The sequence below is a fragment of the Salvelinus fontinalis genome, chromosome 8 (genome assembly GCF_029448725.1).
Source record: "Salvelinus fontinalis isolate EN_2023a chromosome 8, ASM2944872v1, whole genome shotgun sequence".
NCBI classification, from domain to species: domain Eukaryota; kingdom Metazoa; phylum Chordata; class Actinopteri; order Salmoniformes; family Salmonidae; genus Salvelinus; species Salvelinus fontinalis.
Genome location: NC_074672.1, coordinates 19,985,245 through 20,000,128, shown reverse-complemented (window position 1 = coordinate 20,000,128; position 14,884 = coordinate 19,985,245).

Genomic DNA, 14,884 nt, shown 5'->3' with positions numbered 1-14,884 from the left:
TATCACATTACATAAGTATTCAGACCCTTTACTCAGTTCTTCTTGGGTATGGTGCTACAAGCGTGGCACACCTGTATTTGGGAGTTTCTCCTATTCTTCTCTGCAGATCCTCTCAAGCTCTGTCAGATTGGATGGGGAGGGTCGCTGCACAGTTATTTTCAGGTCTCTCCAGAGATGTTCGATCGGGTTCAAGTCCAGGCTCACTCAAGGACATTCTGAGATGTGTTCCAAAGCCACTCCTGTGTTGTCTTGGCTATGTGCTTAGGGTCGTTGTTCTGTTGGAAGGTGAACCTCCTCCCCAGTCAGATCCTGAGTGCTCTGTAGCAGATTTTCAATAAGGATCTCTCTGTACCTTTCTCCGTTCATCTTTGCCTTGATCCTGACTAGTCTCCCAGTCCCCAAAGCATGATGATGCCACCACCATGTTTCACCGTAGGGGTGGTGATCGGTATACACCAGACCTGACTCTTGTCCTTCAGGTCAAAGAGTTCAATCTTGGTTTCATCAGATCAGAGAATCTTGTTTTTCATGGTCTGAGTCCTTAGGTGCCTTTTGGCTAACTCCAAGCGGGCTGTCATGTGCCTTTTACTAATGAGTGGCTTCCGTTTGGCCAGTCTACCATAAAGGCCTGATTGGTGGAGTGTTGCAGAGATGGTTGTCTTTCTGGAAGGTTCTCCCATCTCCACAGAGGAACTCTGGAGCTCTGTCAGAGTGATCATCGGATTCTTGGTCACTTCCCTGACCAAGGCCCTTCTCCCCCGATTGCTCAGTTTGGCCGGGTGGCCAGCTCTAGGAAGAGTCTTGGTGGTCCAAAACTTCTTCAATTTAAGAATGATGGAGGCCACTGTGTTCTTGGGGACCTTCAACACTGCAGAAATGTTTTGCTACCCTTCCCCAGATCTGTTACTCGACACAATCCTGTCTCGGCGCTCTACGGACAATTATTTCGAACTCATGGCTTGGTTTTTGCTCTGACAACTGTGGGACCTTATATAGACATGCGTGTGCCTATCCAAATCATGTCCAATCAATTGAATTTACCACAGGTGGACTCCAATCAAGTTGAAAAAACATCTCAAGGATGGTCAATGGAAAAAAGATGCACCTGAACCCAATTTTTTGTTTCATAGCAAAGGGTCTAAACTGTTTTCGCTTTGTCATTATGGGTTATTGTGTGTAGATTGACGATTACATTTTTTTATTTAATCAATTTTAGAATAAGGCTGTAACATAACAAAATGTGGAAAACGTCAAGCGGTCTGAATACTTTTCAAATGCACTATTTAAAAGGTTGGGGTCACTTGGAAATGTCCTTGTTTTTGAAAGAAAAGCTAATTTATTGTCCATTAAAATAACATCAAATTGATCAGAAATACAAAGTAGACAAATTTGTAAATGACTATTGTAGTTAGAAACAGCAGATTTTTTATGGCATATCTACATACACGTACAGAGGCCCATTATCAGCAACCATCACTCCTGTGTTCCAATGGCACGTTGTGTTAGCTAATCCAAGTTTAAAAGGCTAATTGATCATTATAAAAATCCCTTTGCAATTATGTTAGCACAGCTGAAAACTGTTGTTCTGATTAAAGAAGCAATAAAACTGGCCTTCTTTAGACTAGTTGAGTATCTGGAGCATCAGCACTTGTGGGTTCGATTACAGGCTCAAAATGGCCAGAAAAAAATAACTTTCTTCTGAAACTCGTCAGTCTATTCTTGTTCTGAGAAATTAAGGCTATTCCATGCGAGAAATTGCCAAGAAACTGAAGATCTTGTACAACGCTGTGTACTACTCCCTTCACAGAACAGCGCAAACTGGCTCTAACCAGAATAGAAAGAGGAGTGGGAGGCCCCAGTGCACAACTGAGCAAGAGGACAAGAACATTAGAGTGTCTAGTTTGAGAAACAGATGCCTCACAAGTCCTCAACTGGCAGCTTCATTAAATAGTACCCGCAAAACACCAGTCTCAACGTCAACAGTGAAGAGGCGACTCCGGGATGCTGGCCTTCTAGGCAGAGTTGCAAAGAAAAAGCAATATCTCAGACTGGCAAATAAAAAAAAAAGACTAAGATGGGCAAAATAACACAGACACTGGACAGAGGAACTCTCATGGAACTATAACGAGGCTATATACAGGGGGTACCGGTACCGAGTCAATGTTTGGGGGTACAGGTAAGTCGAGTTATTTTGTACTTGTAGGTAGGGGGAAAGTGACTATGCATAGATAATAAACAGCGAGTAGCAGCAGTGTAAAAACAAAGGGTTGGGGGGGGCTTGTAAATAGTCCGTGTGGCCATTTAATTAATTGTTCAGCAGTCTTATGGCTTGGGGGTAGAAGCTGTTAAGGAGCCTTTTAGTCCTAGACTTGGCGCTCCTGTTCCGCTTGCTGTTCGGTAGCAGAGAGAACAGTCTATGACTTGAGTGACTGGAGTCTTTGACAATTAGTCTGACAAACATGCTCTAGCTCTGCCACCTTTCACAGCAGATGATGAAGTGAGACATCGGCAGATGAGCCATTTTTACTAATCTGCTGGAGAACCAGTTCGGATTTAAGTATAACTTCTGTATGACTGAAGCTTTTAGGTGAGAGGTTCAATGCTAACCCCCTAGAGTCGACTGACGCACCGGTGCGTCAATCTAAGTAACATCATAAAAAATGATATTCAAAATCCATCCGTTTAAGCTAGTGATATGTTTTTTGCATTGGATGCATCTCAATCTTCCTTTCCTGTGGCGGTCCTCATGAGAGCCAGTGTCATTATAGCGCTTGATGGTTTTGGCGACAGCATTAGAAGAAATGTTCAAAGTTCTTGAAATGTTCTGTACTGACTGACCTTCATGTCTTAAAGTAATGATGGACTGTCGTTTCTCTTTCCTTATTTCAGCTGTTCTTGCCATAATATGGACTTGGTCTTTTACCAAATAGGGCTATCTTCTGTATACCACCCGTCACAACACAACTGATTGGCTCAAACGCATTAAGAAGGAAAGAAATTCCACAAATGAACTTTTAACAAGGCACAACTGTTAATTTTAAATGCATTCCAGGTGACTACCTCATGAAGCTGGTTGAGAGAATGCCAAGAGTGTAGAAAGCTATCATCAAGGGAAAAGGCGGCTACTTTGAAGAAAAGTGCGCTCAAATATAAAATATATGTTTAACACTTTTTTGGTTACTACATTTTGGTTAATAACAAGTGTTATTTAATCATTTTGATGTCTTCCCTATTATTCTACATTGTAGAAAATAGTAAAAAATTAAGAACAACCCTTGAATGAGTAGGTGTGTTCAAACTTTTGACTGGTACTGTATATACACATATATATATATACATTTGAAGTTGGAAGTTTACACACTTAGGTTGGAGTCATTAAAACTTGTTTTTCAACCACTCCACAAATGTCTTGTAAACAAACTATCATTTTGAAAGTCGGTTAGGACATCTACTTTGTGCATGACTCAAATAATTTTTCCAACAATTGTTTACAGACAGATTATTTCACTTATTATTCACTGTATCACAACTCCAATGGGTCAGAAGTTAACATACACTAAGTTGACTGTGCCTTTAAACAGCTTAGAAAATTCCAGAAAATGATGTCATGGCTTTAGAAGCTTCTGATAGGCTAATTGACATCATTTGAGTCAATTGGAGGTCCACCTGTGGATGTATGTCAAGGCCTACTTTCAAACTCAATGCCTCTTTGCTTGACATCATGGGAAAATCAAAAGAAATCAGCCGAGACCACAGTTCTGCCCACAAATTTCCTATAGAATTGAGGTCAGGGCTTTGTGATGGCCACTCCAAAACCTTGACTTTGTTGTCCTTAAGCCATTTTGCCACAACTTTGGAAGTATGCTTGGGGTCATTGTCCATTTGGAAGACCCATTTGTGACCAAGCTTTAACTTCCTGACTGATGTCTTGAGATGTTGCTTCAATATATCCACATCATTTTCCTTCTTCATGATGCCATCTATTTTGTGAAGTGCACCAGTCCCTCCTGCAGCAAAGCACCCCCACAACATGATGCTGCCACCCCGTGCTTCACGGTTGGGATGGTGTTCTTCGGCTTGCAAGCATCCCCCTTTTTCCTCCAAACATAACGATGGTCATTATGGTTGTTTCATCAGACCAGAGGACATTTCTCCAAAAAGTACGATCTTTGTCCCCATGTGCAGTTGCAAACCGTAGTCTGGCTTTTTATGGCGGTTTTGGAGCAGTGGCTTCTTCCTTGCTGAGCAGTCTTTCAGGTTATGTCGATATACGTAGGACTCGTTTTACTGTGGATATAGATACTTTTGTGCGTGTTTCGTACTGCATCTTCACGAGGTCCTTTGCTGTTGTTCTGGGATTGATTTGCACTTTTCGCACCAAAGTATGTTCATCTCTAGGAGACAGAACGAGTCTCCTTCCTGAGCAGTATGACGGCTGCGTGGTCCCATGGTGTGTATACTTGCGTACTATTGTTTGTACAGATGAATGTGTTACCTTCAGGCGTTTGGAAATTGCTGGATGAACCAGACTTGTGGAGGTCTACAATTTTTTTTCTGAGGCCTTGGTTGATTTCTTTGGATTTTCCCATGATGTCAAGCAAAGAGGCAGTGAGTTTGAAGGTAGGCCTTGAAATATATCCACAGGTACACCTCCAATTGACTAAAATGATGTCAATTAGCCTATCAGAATCTTTTAAAGCCAAGCTGTTCCAAGATGTTTAAAGGCACAGTCAACTTAGTGTATGTAAAACTTCTGACCCACTGGAATTGTGATACAGTGAATTATAAGTGAAATAATCTGTCTGTAAACAATTGTTGGAAAAATGACTTGTGTCATGCACAAAGTAGATGTCCTAACCGACTTGCCAAAACTATAGTTTGTTATCAAGAAATTTGTGGAGTGGTTGAAAAACATGTTTCAATGACTCCAACCTAAGTGTATGTAAACTTCTGACTTCAACTGTATTTTTTTGTTAAATGCTCAACACAGAATAGCCGCATGTGCGCAAATCGTTTGGAGAAAAGATCCTTTCTATTTGATTCAGCTTTGTTCAATTGTATTCTTCATACTTTAAAAGAATGTAAAATAATGCCCCCGAATTCTAGTGTAGCTCACAGCCATTTGGCATAGCATCAACAGGAACTAACATAAAGACAACTCAGAGTATCCTATTCTGTTCTTCTGAAATAGACTACATTTTCTTCATGTCATGCTTCTTTAGACCCTTCTAAAATAAATAATGGAATTATTGTGAAGGTGTAGGCTATATTACATGGATTTATTAGACTTTTTAAAAGGTAGATGTTCCAAAGGTCTGCATAGGCTATATGTGGAAGCCAGGAGATGCTAAATGTGTTAATGTTAATTAACGGTAAATTACCGTGAGACCGACAGTTATTTGCTTGACAATCACCGGCTGACCAAATTTCGTGACCGCCATAGCCCTACATGTGTTGAATACTTATTGAATCAAGATATATTAGTGTTGTATTTTCCATGAATCAAATCAAAATGTCAGACATTTTCTTCCACTTTGACATTAGAGTATTTTGTGTAGATTGTTGACATAAAATGACAAATCCATTTTAATTCCACTTTATAGCACAACCAAATGTGGAAAAAGTCAAGGAGAGTGAATACTTTCTTAAGGGACTGTATCAAGTATATTTATAAAGCCCTTTTTACATCAGCAACTGTCACCAAGTGCTATATAGAAACCCAGCTTAAAACCCAAAACAGCAAGCAATGCAGTACGTGGCTAGGGAAAACTCCCTAGAAAGGCAGGAACCTAGGAAGAAACGTAGGGAGGAACCAGGCTCTGATGGGTGGCCAGTCCTCTTCTGGCTGTGCTGGGGGTGAGATTATAAGAGTACATGGCCATTAAGGCCAGATTGTTCTTCAAGATGTTCAAACATTCATAGATTACAAGCAGGATCAAACAATAATCACAGTGGTTGCAACAGGTCAGTATCTCAGGATTAAATGTCAGTTGGCTTTTCATTTCAAAGCATTCAGAGGTCGAGACAGCCGGTGTGGTAGAGAGAGAGTCGAAAACAGCAGGTCTGGGACAAGGTAGCACATCCGGTGAACAGGTCAGGGTTCCATAGCTGCAGGCAGACCAGTTGAAACTGGAGCAGCAGCATAACCAGGTGGACTGGGAACAGCCAGGAGTCATCAGGCCAGGTAATCCTGACGCATGTTCCTAGGGCTCAGCTTCTCCTGGAAGGGAGTGAGAGAGGGAGGGAAAGATAATTAGAGGGAGCATACTTAAATTCACACATTACACCAGATATAACAGACTGAGCCCCGGCACATAGACTATTGCAGCATAGATACAGGAGGCTGAGACAGTGGGGGTCGGGGGACACTGTGGCCCCGTCCGACGATGCCACCGGACAGGGCCAACCAGCCAGGATACAACCCCACCCACCTTGCCAAGGCATAGCCCCCACACCACTAGAGGGATTACAACAGACCACCAATTTACTACGCTAAAACAAGGCTGAGTAAAGCCCACAAAGATCTCCTCCACTGCACAAGCCCGAAGGGGTGCAAAATCGGACAGGAAGATCACCTCAGTGACTCAACCCACTCAGGTGATGCACCCCTCCTAGGGACGGCATGGAAGAGTACTAGTAAGCCAGTGACTCAGCCCCCATAACATGGTCAGAGGCAGATAATCCCAGTGGAGAGAGGGGGCGGTTCGTCTCTCCCGTGCTTTGCCGTTCACCTTAGCTCCCCTGGGCCAGACTACACTCAATCATAGGACCTACTGAAGCGATGAGTCTTCAGTAAAGACTTAAAGTTTGAGACCAAGTCTGTATCTCTCACATGGATAGGCAGACCATTCCATAAAAATGGAGCTCTATAGGAGAAAGCCCAACCTTCAGCTGTTTGCTTAGAAATTCTGGGAACAATAGGAGGCCTGCGTCTTGTGACCGTAGTGTACACGTAGGTACGTACCTTGAAAAAAAAAACTTGAAATCTTAACAGGAAGCCAGTGTAGTAAGGCCTGGATTGCTGGATTTCTGATGCTATGTATTGGCCAATGAGAGCCTTTGAAGCCACTGGTCGGCCATATTGGCATGTCTCAGAAAAGCAGTCCTCCATAGGAATGAATGGATTTCTACAGTATTTCATTTAATTGTTTCAAAGTACTTTTTGTGGTAGTGGGGACAGTAACATTAATACTTTTTAAACAGACTTTAAGGAAAAGGTTTTAATATCTTATTTAATTTGTATTTTTATGTTTAGCTCTCATAATATGATTCAAAAGTGTGCATGAAGGTGTCTGTAATAGAATAAATGTGGCAAAAACAATTAGACGTAGACGTGTAGACGTGTCACGTTCTGACCTTTATTTCCTTTGTTTTTGTCTTTATTTAGTATGGTCAGGGCGTGAGTTGGGGTGGGCAGTCTATGTTTGTTTATCTATGTTTTTCTATTTTTGTGTTTGGCCTGATATGGTTCTCAATCAGAGGCAGGTGTTAGTCATTGTCTCTGATTGGGAACCATATTTAGGTAGCCTGTTTTGTGTTGGGCTTTGTGGGTGGTTATTTTCAGTCTTTGTGTGTCTGCACTAGACAGAACTGTTTCGTTTCGTGTTATTCTCGTTTATCGTTATTTTGTTTGTTTGTTTAACGTATTCTATTAAAATGGATACTTTCACGCTGCGCCTTGGTCCTCCTCTCTTCCTCCATACGACGAACGTTACAAGACGTTAGTAAATGCAATTCTATACCTTCCAAAATATTTTTTACAATGGTGGGGAAGTGTCGAGATGGTGGCATGGGGGCTTCAGAACAGCACCCCTGTCAGTAATCTAGTGTATATATACAGTGCATTCGGAAAGTATTTAGACCCCTCAACTTTTTCCACTTTTTAACATTACAACCTTATTTTAAAACTGATTAGATTGTTCTTTCCTCTCATCAATCTAGACACAATACACCATAATGACAAAGCAAAAACTGATGTTTTAAAATCATTTTTGCAAATATATCACATTTACATAAGTAGTCAGACACTGGAGCAGGTTTTCATCAAGGATCTCTCTGTACTTTGTTCTGTTCATCTTTGCCTCGGTCCTGACTAGTCTCCCAGTCCATGCCGCTGAAAAACACCCCCACAGCATGATGCTGACACCAGCATGCTTCACCATAGGGATGGTGCCAGTTCCCTCCAGACGTGATGCTTGGCATTCAGGCCAAAGAGTTCATTCTTGGTTTCATCAGACCAGAGCATCTTGCTTCTCAAGGTCTGAGAGTCTAGGTTTAGGTGCCATTTGGGTGCCTTTTGGAAAACTCCAATCAGGCTGTCATGCCTTTTACTGAGAAGTGGCTTCCATCTGGCCACCACCATAAAGGCCTGACTGTGCTGCAGAGATGGTTGTCCTTCTGGAAGCTTCTCCCACCTCCACAGAGGAACTCTAGAGCTCTGACGGAGTGACCATCGGGTTCTTGTTCACCACCTGACTAAGGCCCTTCTCCCCCGATTGCTCAGTTTTGCCGGGCGGCCAGCTCTAGATCTGTGCCTCGACACAATCCTGAAACGGAGCTTTACGGACAATTCCTTCAACCTGATGGCTTGGTTTTTGCTCTGACATGGGACCTTATATAGACAGGTGTGTACCTATCCAAACCAATCAATTGAATTTACCACAGGTGGACTCCAATCAAGTTGTAGAAATATCTCAAGGATGATCAATGGAAACAGGATGCACCTGAACTCAATTTCGAGTCTCATAGCAAAGGGTCTGAAAACTTATGTAAATAAGGTATTTCTGTATTTTTTACAAAATAATCGAAAAACTTGTTTTTGCTTTGTTATTGTGTGTAGATTGCTGAGGAAAAACAAATATTCAATACATTTTAGAATAAGGCTGTAACGCAATAAAATGTGGAAAAAGTCAAGGGGTCTGAATACTTTCCAAAGGCACTGGAAATCATTGGTTTTACCTGGTTTTTACAATCCTTTGGTCTAGTAGAGTCCAGGAGCCACACCTGGTTTAATGCTGTCCCCCTCCCTCCTCTGAACCTCTTCTAAACAGTTTTATTGTCACCAGTGAATTGTGTGATGACGTGATATGCTTATTCCAGTAACGTCCTTTAAAAAGTGAGGCAAAAGAACATGACTTTATTCACACCCGCAATATTTTTCCCTGCAATATTAGACTGAAAAACAATCATCCAGCGATCATACACTGTTTACCAGGGGGCAGGTGCTACTGACGTAAAGGCTAATCTGAAGATGGTGCTGGCTAAGGCAAAAATTGGCGAGTATAGGGATATTGTTATCCACGTCAGCACCAACAATGTTAGGATGAAACTGTCAGAGGTCACCAAGCGCAACATAGCTTTAGCTTGTAAATTAGCTAGAAAGATGTGTTGCATCAAGTAATTGTCTCTGGCCCCTTTCCCAGTTAGGGGGAGTGATGAGCTCTACAGCAGAGTCTCACAACTTAATCGCTGGTTGTAAAATGTTTTCTGCCCCTCCCAAAAGATAGAATTTGTAGATAATTGGCCCTCTTTCTGGGACTCAACCACTAACAGGACCAAGCCTGGCCTATGAGGGGTGATGGACTCCATCCTAGCTGAAGGGGTTCTCTCATCTTATCTATCAACATAGACAGGGTTCTAACTCATCTAGCTCCACAATGAGATAGGGTGCAGGCCAGGCAGCAGGAAAAATCTGGGAAATGTAAAAATGGCGGTGTTCGCTTTAGCAATCTCACTGGAATAAAGACCTCCATCCCTGTCATTTTTTTAAAGAGACTGTGATAATACATAACAACTCAAAATAGAACTCCTTAATGTTAGATCCCTCACTCCCAAGGCAGTCATAGTCAATGAACTAATCACTGATCAAAACTTTGATGTGATTGGTCTGACTGAAACATGGCTTAAGCCTGATTAATTTACTGAGTTAAATGAGGCCCCTCCTCCAGGTTACACTAGTGACTATATTCGCCGCACCTCCTGCAAAGGCGGAGGTGTTGCTAACATTTGTTACAGGAAATGTCTAAAATGTATATATATTTTGAGCTTCTAGGTCAGGAAATCTATGCAGCCTACCCAAGCAATTTTTATAGCTACTGTTTACAGGCCTGAGCCGTATACAGCATTCCTCACTAAGTTTCTTGAATTCCTATCAGGCCTTGAAGTCATGGCTGATAATATTCAAATTTTTGTGACTTAAATATTTACATGAAGAAGTCCACAGACCCACTCCAAAAGGCTTTTGGAGGCATCATCGACTCAGTGGGTTTTGTCAAACATGTCTCCGGACCTGCCCATTGTCACAGTCATACCCTAGATCTAGTTCTGTCCCGTTGTAACACTCGTCCTCCTCCTCGTCTGAGGATGAGCAAGGATCGGACCAATATGCAGCGTGGTATGTATCCATAGTATATTTATTTGCGAAAGACGAACACGAAGAACACTTGACAAAATACAAAATAACAAAACAATGTGAACAGACCAGTACTTGAGAACATAAAACAAGAACGCACGAACAGGAACGTACACACTAACAAACGAACGAACGAAACAGTCCCGTGTGGCACAAACACTAACACAGGAACACAATCACCCACAAACAAACGGTGTGAACAGCCTACCTTAATATGGTTCTCAATCAGAGGAAACGTCAAACACCTGCCCCTGATTGAGAACCATATAAGGCTAATTTCCAATGAACCTTAAAATAGAAACACATAACATAGACTGCCCACCCAGCTCACGTCCTGACCAACTAAACAAAGCTAAACAAAGGAAAATAAGGTCAGGAACGTGACAGTACCCCCCCCCCCAAGATGCGGACTCCGGCCGCAAAACTGAACCTATAGGGGAGGGTCTGGGTGGGCATTTGTCCACGGTGGCGGCTCTGGCTCTGGACGTTGTCCCCACCCCACCATAGTCAATCCCCGCTTCTGTAGCCTCCTCCCAATGGCCACCCTCCAAATTAACCCACCTGGATTAAGGGACAACACCGGAATGAGGGGCAGCACCGGACTGAGAGGCAGCACCGGACTGAGGGGCAGCACCGGACTGAGGAGCAGCACCAGCCTGAGGGGCAGCTCCGGACTGAGGGGCAGCTCCGGACTGTCTAACGGCTCTGGCTGGTCATGGCTTGCTGACGGCTCTGGCTGCTCATGGCTGGCTGACGGCTCTGGCTGCTCATGGCTGGCTGACGGCTCTCGCTGCTCATGGCTGAATGACGGCTCTGGCTGCTCATGGCTGGCTGACGGCTCTGGCTGCTCTTGGCTGGCTGACGGCTCTGGCTGCTCATGGCTGGCTGACGGCTCTGGCTGCTCATGGCTGGCTGACGGCGCTGGCTGCTCATGGCTGGCTGACGGCTCTGGCTGCTCATAGCTGGCTGACGGCTCTGGCTGCTCATGGCTTGCTGACGGCTCTGGCTGCTCATGGCTGGTTGACGGCTCTGGCTGCTCATGGCTGGCTGAAGGCTCTGGCTGCTCATGGCTGGCTGAAGGCTCTGGCTGCTCATGGCTGGCTGAAGGCTCTGGCTGCTCATGGCTGGCTGAAGGCTCTGGCTGCTCCTGTCTGGCGGAAGGCTCTGGCTGCTCCTGTCTGGCGGACGGCTCTAGCGGCTCCTGACTGACGGACGGCTCTGAAGGCTCAGGACAGACGGGCGGCTTTGAAGGCTCAGGACAGACGGGCGGCTTTGAAGGCTCAGGACAGACGGGCGGCTTTGAAGGCTCAGTACAGACGGGCAGCGCAGGCAGCGCTTGGCAGATGGACAGCTCAGACGGCGTTGGGCAGACGGGCAGTTCAGGCGTCGCTGGGCAGACGGCAGACTCTGGCCGGCTGAGGTGCACTGTAGGACTGGTGTGTGGTGCCGGAACTGGAGGTACCGGGCTAAGGACACGCACCTTAAGGCTAGTGCGGGGAACAGCAACAGGACCCCCCGGACTCCTGGTGCGTGGTGCCGGAACTGGTGGTACCGGGCTGGAGACACGCACCATAGGGCTAGTGCGTGGAGGAGGAACAGGGCTCTGGAGACGCACAGGAAGCCTGGTGCGTGGTGTAGGCACTGGTGGTACTGGGCTGGGGCGGGGAGGTGGCGCCGGATATACTGGACCGTGCAGGCGTACTGGCACCCTTGAGCACCGAGCCTGCCCAACCTTACCTGGTTGTATGCTCCCCGTAGCCCGACCAGTGCGGGGAGGTGGAATAACCCGCACTGGGCTGTGTATGCGAACCGGGGACACCATGCGTAAGGCTGGTGCCATGTATGCCGGCCCGAGGAGACGCACTGGAGACCAGACGTGTTGAGCCGGCTTCCTGGCACCTGGCTCAATGCTCAATCTAGCCCGGCCAGTGCGGGGAGGTGGAATAACCCGCACCGGGCTAAGCACACGTACAGGAGACACCGTGCGCTTTACCGCATAACACGGTGTCTGCCCGTACTTTCGCTCTCCACGGTAAGCTCGGAGAGTTGGCGCAGGTCTCCTACCTGACTTCGCCACACTCCCTTGTATCCCCCCCCCCCCCAAGAAATGTTTTGGGCTGACTCACAGGCTTCCAGCCTCGCTTCCGTGCTGCCTCCTCATACCACCGCCTCTCGGCTTTAGCTGCCTCCAGCTCTTCACGAGGGAGGCAATATTCTCCAGGTTGTGCCCAGGGTCCCTTACCGTCCAGAATTTCCTCCCATGTCCAGAAGTCCTGTGTATGCTGCCGCTGCTGCCCGTTACCACGCTGCTTGGTCCTTGGTTGGTGGGTGATTCTGTAACGCTCGTCCTCCTCCTCGTCTGAGGATGAGCAGGGATCGGACCAATATGCAGCGTGGTATGTATCCATAGTATATTTACTTGCGAAAGACGAACACGAAGAACACTTGACAAAATACAAAATAACAAAACGATGTGAACAGACCTGTACTTGAGAACATAAAACAAGAACGCACGAACAGGAACGTACACACTAACGAACGAACGAACGAAACAGTCCCGTGTGGCACAAACACTAACACAGGAACACAATCACCCACAAACAAACGGTGTGAACAGCCTACCTTAATATGGTTCTCAATCAGAGGAAACGTCAAACACCTGCCCCTGATTGAGAACCATATAAGGCTAATTTCCAATTAACCTAAACATAGAAACACATAACATAGACTGCCCACCCAGCTCACGTCCTGACCAACTAAACAAAGCTAAACAAAGGAAAATAAGGTCAGGAACTTGACACCCGTAGAATAAATATTGTGGATCAAAATGTTTTTCCTCATAATCCTGGACTATCGGACCACCATTTTATTATGTTTACAATCGCAACAAATAATCTGCTCAGACCCCAACCAAGGATTAGCAAAAGCCGCACTATAAATTATTGGACAACCCACATTTATTTTTGATATTGTCGCAAAGCTAACTAAAAAGCAGCCTTCCCCAAGAGAGGATGGCCTTCACATTAGCAGTGATGAATTCATTAACTTTTTCAACGAAAAGATCATGATCTTCATAAAGCAAATTACGGACTCCTCTTTGAATCTGCGTATTTCTCCAAAACTCAGTTGTCCTGACTCTGCAAAGTACTGCCAGGACCTAAGATCAATGGATACACACGTTTTTTAATCCTGTATCTCTCGAAACATTCACGAAAATAGTAGTTGCCTCTAAACCTTCCAGCTGCCTACTAGACCCTATTCAGACCAAACTACTGAAAGAGCTACTTCCTGTGCTTGGCCCTCCCATGTTGAACAATCAACGGCTCCCTGTCCTCCATATTTGCACCAAACTCACTAAAAGTGGCAACTAATAAAGCCTCTCCTGAAAAAAGACTAACCTTGACCCAGAATTTTTTGGGGCAAAAGCTGTTGCGCAGCAACTCTTCCTGAAGACAAAATAATGTATACGAAATGCTCCACTCTGGTTTTAGACCCCATCGTAGTCCTAAGACTGCACTCGTGAATGTGGTAAAGTCCCTTTTAATGACATCAGACCAAGGCTCTGCATTTGTCCGTGTGCTCCTAGACCTTAGTGCTGCCTTTGACACTATCGATCACGACATTCTTTTGGAGAGATTGGAAACCCGAATTGGTCTACATGGACAGGTTCTTGCCTGGTTTAGATCTTATCTGTCGGAAAGATATCCGTTTGTCTCTGTGGATGGTTTGTCCTCTGACAAATCAATTGTACGTTTTGGTGTTCCTCAAGGTTCCGTTTTAGGACTATTATTGTTTTCAGTATATATTCTACCTCTTGGTGATGTCTTTCGGAAACACAATGTATACTTTCACTGCTTTGCGGACGCCACACAGCTGTACATTTCGATTAAACATGTTAAAGTCCCCAAATTGCCTACCCTGGAAGCCTGTGTTTCAGACATAAGGAAGTGGATGGTGGCAAACGTTTTACTTTTAAACTCAGACAAAACAGATATGCTAGTTCTAGGTCCCAAAAACAAAGAGATATGCTGTTTGATCTGACAATTAATCTTGATGGTTGTAAAGTCGTCTCAAATGAAACTGTGAAGGACCTCGGCATTACTCTGGACCCTGATCTCTCATTTGACGAACATATCAAGACTGTTTCAAGGACTGCTTTTTTCCCATCTTCATAATATTGCAAAAATAAGATTTTTTTTTGTTGTCCAAAAATGGTGCAGAAAAGCTAATCCATGCTTTTGTTACTTCTAGATTACAATACTGCAATGCTCTACTCTCCAGTTACCCGGATAAAGCACTAAATATACTTCAGTTAGTGCTAATTACGGCTGCTAGAATCTTGACTAAAACCAAGAAATCATATTACTCCAGTGCTAGCCTCTCTACACTGGCTTCCTGTTAAGGATAGGGGTGATTTCAAGGTGTTACTGCTAACTTACAAAGCAATACATGGACTTGCTCCTACCTATCTCT